This window comes from Moschus berezovskii, chromosome 3 (assembly GCF_049115385.1).
Source record: "Moschus berezovskii isolate FMDL1 chromosome 3, NW_MosBer_1.0, whole genome shotgun sequence".
NCBI lineage: Eukaryota > Metazoa > Chordata > Mammalia > Artiodactyla > Moschidae > Moschus > Moschus berezovskii.
The window spans coordinates 47,962,865-47,968,864 of record NC_142462.1 but is presented as its reverse complement, the minus strand read 5'-3'; the positions used below and the strand labels follow the sequence as shown (position 1 = coordinate 47,968,864).

The following is a 6,000-nucleotide window of genomic DNA, read 5'->3' as shown; positions in this document are numbered from 1 at the left end:
TTTCTTAATGGTCTATACCCCAGTACAAAATAAAAAGTTTAAAAGACAAAAAAAATTTCCTGTTACACATAAAATTTTGAGGCAGAAAGCAAAGGGAAGTACAAGGTATACACACACGTAAGCATGCATGTGTGTGCCATATGCATATATATGTGCACACACATATGTATGTATATATAGATAAGAACCTAAAAATGATTTTTGTCCCTCTCCTTAGAGAGTTGAGTCAACTGTGCAAACAAGTAAAGATGATGTCTGCCAAGATTTTTAGGTAGCCTTTGAAATTACATATTGATCTAGCTCTGCCCATGTGAGAACTATCCACATACACTGAGGCTCTCTTGCTTTAATCGGTCTTTTACACACAGCTCCTACCACAGATTCTATGAAATATATGGGTAAGTTTATTTTATATCTTTGATGAAGTAGGTTTACTTTCATCTGGTGTTTTTATTCATTAGACCACAAGGCTTAAGTCTAAACTTTAATGACCTTGATATTATGCATTTTATCTTTAGCAATGTCCTTGAAATTTTCTTTTAAAAGTTGTATAGAAAACTCAATTTTAATCTCTCAAGCTTTCATTGGCATTACTGTGTACTTAATATGCTTTGTGTATTTAATATTCTCTTTTTAAACTGCGTATATATGTATTTATTTTTATTCCTGCATGTGAAGCCCCTACTCACCATATAAATCAGGTAGAGCCTATCACTGGCTTAATACTTCAGTAAATGAACAAGGCAGTGATTGAAAATATAGGCGTTCATGTATATATAGATACATACATAATTATGTGTCCTATACACACATATGCACAAATATGTGTGTGTAAATATCCATGATTAGCTACCCCAAGGATAAAAGTGACGACACAAATTTTCCTTACTGTTTTATACTGGCAACTAACACTGTGAAATACTTTACAGTGCAGGTGTACTGTGGAGTTTACAGGTCTTTAGGATAAAATTTGTTTTATTTAATCTCAAAATAACTTTATTACTTGTCACATACAGAATATACTCATTTTCAATTCTTGTCTGTTGAATTTAGATATAACTTTCTAACATCAGGTTATTTAAAACTGTTATTCAGTTTGTACAAATGTCTTAAAAAGAGTATGTAAAGTTAGGTATTGACCAAGAACTCATTTATATATGTATATATATTTTTTCTTTCAGAAAAGTATATAGGCTCTTCAGTCAGATGATTGGGGTTTTAATCCTTGTCTTGGCATATATTAGTTGTGTGACCTCAACTAGTTGTCTAAAGAGCATACAAGGTCAATGAAATAACATATGTGAAACACTTTTTTCAATAACTGACAGATAGTAAGCTCCCAATAGATACAAACTCTGTGACCGTATCATCATTAAAGTGTATGGGTTTTTGACTGCCCATACAATCTAGAATTGCAAAGCATATAATAAAATTCTTTTCATTTGTTAGACTCCAAAAAAAGAATGAATCACTTGAACATTTTTATCTACTATATAAAATCTGCATTCATCTTTACATCTTAAATTTAAATCTACCATATGATCTAATCTTCAGCTTGAGACTATAGGTAGGCTCTAGAGTTAGTTTCTTTAACAAGAAAGAAAATCAGGAATATGATGACTGTATGAAGCTCAGTTCATAAAACCTATTATTATTAATAAAGCTGTGGTCAGAAATTGGACTCTGTGATCCCCCATCTAGGACTCTTTATTATGCATCTGTCATCTACTTCCTAAATGTGTTGCAATATTTACAATTACACAATGTACTTTACTCATCCTTTTTCACTTCACAAGGGATAAAGTCCATGATTCAGCTGATTGAGAAATACTGTCCTAAAGGATTTTCTGAAACCATACAAAAGCTAGAAGAAAATTTATTTATTAAAGTTTATAAAAGAAAGTTTATTTATTAAATTTCATAAAAATTGAAATTTTAAATAAAGTTTAAAATATTAAAAAAATCTTTTTTAAAGGGTCAAATGTTAAAAGAATAGCTATTTCATTATTAATTAATAAGGACAAACAAACCCCAAGGAAAAAAAAAGATGAGAAAGTATATTAGCAGAATTACTTTAAAATACAAATGCCAATATAATTAATAGATTAAACTTCACTAAATTATTTACCAATAAAATAAGCACTTGTTAAAAATAAAGTTCAGTATGAACCAGTGTGTTTGATATATTGAGACAGGCATTTACAAACACTGCTGGGTACATGTATAAAAAGAAATTTGCTAATACTCTTTCTACCAAAAGAAAGTATGTATTATTGATCGAGAAATTTCAGTTTTGCTGTTTTCTAGGCCCAAGTACATAAATAAAACCACACATATGAATTTCTAGTTTTTATAAGGTCAGTAAACAGGAAAAATCAAAAGTTCCATTAAATATATGGGTTATTTATAACACAATACACTTTTATTACGGACTATTTTTCAATAATTGAAAAAAAATAACAGTTAACACTATTGATAATATGAGAATATCTCCAAGGTACCTGATATTAAAAGAGGTAAGTAGCAGAAGTTGTGATTCACTGTATGCACTAGTCCATATACATACGGATATAAGTTTGTGGGCAAGCTAAGTCGCTTCAGTCATATCCGACTCTTTGCAACCCTGCGGAGTATAGCTTACCAGGCTCCTACATCCATAGGATTCTCCAGGCAAGAATACTGGAGTGGGTTGCCATTTCCTCCTCCAGGGGATCGAACCCTCATCTCTTATGTTTCCTGTACTTGCAGGCAGGTTCTTTACCACCAGCGCCACCTGGGAGGGTCTTTCTCTCAAAGTGCAAGGCCTTTTATTTGGTTAGATTTTAAAATAATGACTTTATTTTAAAGTAACTTATGTAACACTTTTTTTTACATTAAAAGTTCATCCTAAATAGTAGAATTATTTAAGTGTTATGTGATGGTTGTCTTTTTATCTGAAGAGATTGAAGATAAATTTAATGATTTTTAGTTTGCATAGAAGAATTTTTCTGTGGTCATGAAACTTCTGTAAAACTAACAGAAAATGATAGTGAAGAACTTCCAGTTAGAACAATAGGCTATTTCCTTTTTTAAAGTTTGTTTGTCATCCTTGTCAACCAACAGTCTCCAGTTTTGTTTTGCAGTTATTAGCCTCAACACCCTTTAGATTAATGCTGCATGGGAAAGTGTACTTTATTTAAACTTCATGAAATGAGTTTTTCAAGTTATATCATGCAGGAAAGTCAGACTAATAATTCTCTCATCTGCACTTCCTACCCATCCCCAGGTCTTAGTTTATCATCTGAAATAATGATTGTGTAGTAAAACTGAGTGTACTAAAGGCCACTCAGCAAGTTAGTTCCTTTTGTCTCTCTGGTATCTGATATGCTTGGATGGAAAACAGTGCGCGTGCGCACACACACGCTTGCAAACAAAGAACTTCAGAGGATCTCAGATATGGGCAATGGATCTTCATCAGAAAACAAAAAATAGACCCTAAGGATCCATATCAATATTGAGATGAATGTGGGTTTCTTTATTTTTTTTAAAATTTCTCTTGCAATGAAACACTCACTGAGATGTGGCATTGTCTATCTCTCTCTTCTTTTTCCTTAAAGAATATTTAAACTTTCAAACTTTATGTAATCATAAACTGAAATCAGGATTTCACTGTAGGGTTTTCTAGGGAATATCATTTGATCCTACTAAGAATTAACTGTTCAAACGTTGGAGCATTTGACTGAAAAATCCTTTTTAATCTTTTTTAAAGGTGAGTCAATGTTTTTTTCATTTTTTAATAAAAGATTTCTATCTTCCAAATGGTAGGAGATGACAGTACTATATAAAAACTCTTAAGAAGTTACAGAACAACAATAGTAAGCAGGAATTTTCTTGAGGTCATCAGGCTTTTTTAAAAAAATTAGGTTTTTGTTGTTTTATAACTTATCAATCTTCTTAACTTTTATTTGTAAAAAAAATATTAAAACCTTGTCCACTAGTCTATGGCATTTTGCTTCTTGTTTAAAAACTTATGTTTATCTGTACATATTTGTGAATATTTAAAATAATGTACTATCCAATGTGATCAACTGCAGAACTTTCATTGTCTACTTAAGCTATTTATACATGACTTTTCATTTAAATTATGAATGAAAATCAGCATTAATATAAATAAATATAGAATTATTTCTTATAAATGATTTGTTACTCTTACAGCAACATGCTTTCTTCTATGCAATTATTAACTACTTATTATTTTAGAGTTATTAGTTTAACTTTCTATCTGAATTACCCAAATTTTGGTGAATCTGACATTTGTCTACATGGAAAAATGCAATGTGTTTTTGGATATGTTATTTTTAAGTGAACAAAGCTATTATAATTGCTACTGGGAATGGTAAATTATATTAATTTTAAATAATGATTCTAAATTTAATAATTTTGTATAAACTATATAAAACTTGGTAACATAATAAAAACAAATCAGTATGAATGATTTTAGCTATTTAGGAAACTTATGACAAATATCAGTGCATTATTTTCCTGACTGATGATACCAAGTTTAAATAAGAATAAATCATTCTGAAGAAATTTAAAGTTATAATTTAATTGGTAATGGAATTCATACATAACTGTAATGGCATAAATTTTCTGTATCTCAGTTTCTGGAATTATCAAGTTATATATTGAAAGGTATTTTCAAAAATCTTTGCAAGTACTTTTCAGTCTTTTCTTCACTATGTGGTATTAAAATAGTAAAAGAAACATTGCTTTTAATATCAGTTAAAAAAAAGATCAAAAAATTGCAAAAATTTTGTCACGTGGAAGGTCCAGTGGTCAAGTGGATTTTGAGAAGAAAAATATATAGAATTTTTTTTCATTTACCAGAATCATTATAAGACCAGAACGAAAAATCCAATACATAATCACCAGAGAGCAGATTAACCTGGGAGGATCCAAAATTATAACTGGAGAGGTATTAGGACAGAGTGTACTGAAAAATTTGTAATTTACCTTGGAAGTTATAGTTGCTACCTATGTCAGTTCAGTTCAGTTCAGTTCAGTTCAGTCGCTCAGTCGTGTCCGACTCTCCGCGACCCCATGAATCACAGCACGCCAGGCCTCCCTGTCCATCACCAACTCCAGGAGTTCACTCAAACTCATGTCCACAGAGTCGGTGATGCCATCCAGCCATCTCATTCTCCGTCGTCCCCTTCTCCTCCCGCCCCCAACCTTTCCCAGCATCAGAGTCTTTTCCAGTGAGTCAACTCGTCGCATGCTACCTATGTATTTCATGAAAATATCTGGCAAAGTTTATTCAAATATATTTGAATCGTGGATTGGTCCTGAAGGAATTGGTTCTCTATTTTCTGATTTAATCACAAGGTGTTTTTCTTTTTCTGGTTCACTGGCCCAAGTCATACGTGAAAGTTTCAAAGAGCACTGTTCCAATCTAGAAGCTGCGATTTTATTTGCATGATAGTCTTAGTTTCTGTATATATAAAGGACAGATCATCTCATCAGATTTTATGGTAGTCTCAAGTGTTTTGCAAATAATCATTCCTACGTGTGTAAACTATGTTTATTAGATTTAAAAAATAATACTTGGTCAATATGCAATAATATTTTACTGTTATGATTGTTTAAAATAATATGTCATAATAACATTTGAAATAAAAATAACGTGGTGTGATAGGAATTTTTATCTCATTTAATCTGATTTGACATTTGAAATTTGAAAAGACCCTGATGCTGGGAAAGATTGAAGGTGGGAGGAAAAGGGGATGACAGAGGATGAGATGGTTGGATGGCATCACCGACTCAATGGACATGAGTTTGAGTAAGCTCCGGGAATTGGTGATGGACAGGGAGCCTGGCCTGCTGTAGTCCATGGGGTCACAAAGAGTCAGACACGACTGAGCTGAACTGACACTTGAAAGCTTACATGATATATATGATATCCAGTTAGAGAAAATTGAGCCACAGAGAAACTATATAATATTAAGACCCAGAATTGACCTA

General features: G+C 31.8%; 1 protein-coding gene across 2 annotated transcripts in view; it reads left to right on the top strand.

The window, feature by feature from the left end:
• Positions 1 to 325: 325 nt before the first annotated feature.
• Positions 326 to 6,000, top strand: part of LOC129552343 (platelet glycoprotein 4-like) — a 44,254-nt gene continuing 38,579 nt past the window's right edge. For both annotated transcript variants that reach the window (XM_088833957.1, XM_088833958.1), the window contains exon 1: positions 326 to 398. The gene's annotated coding sequence lies outside the window, so the exon portion shown is untranslated. The remainder of the gene's footprint in view (positions 399 to 6,000) is intronic.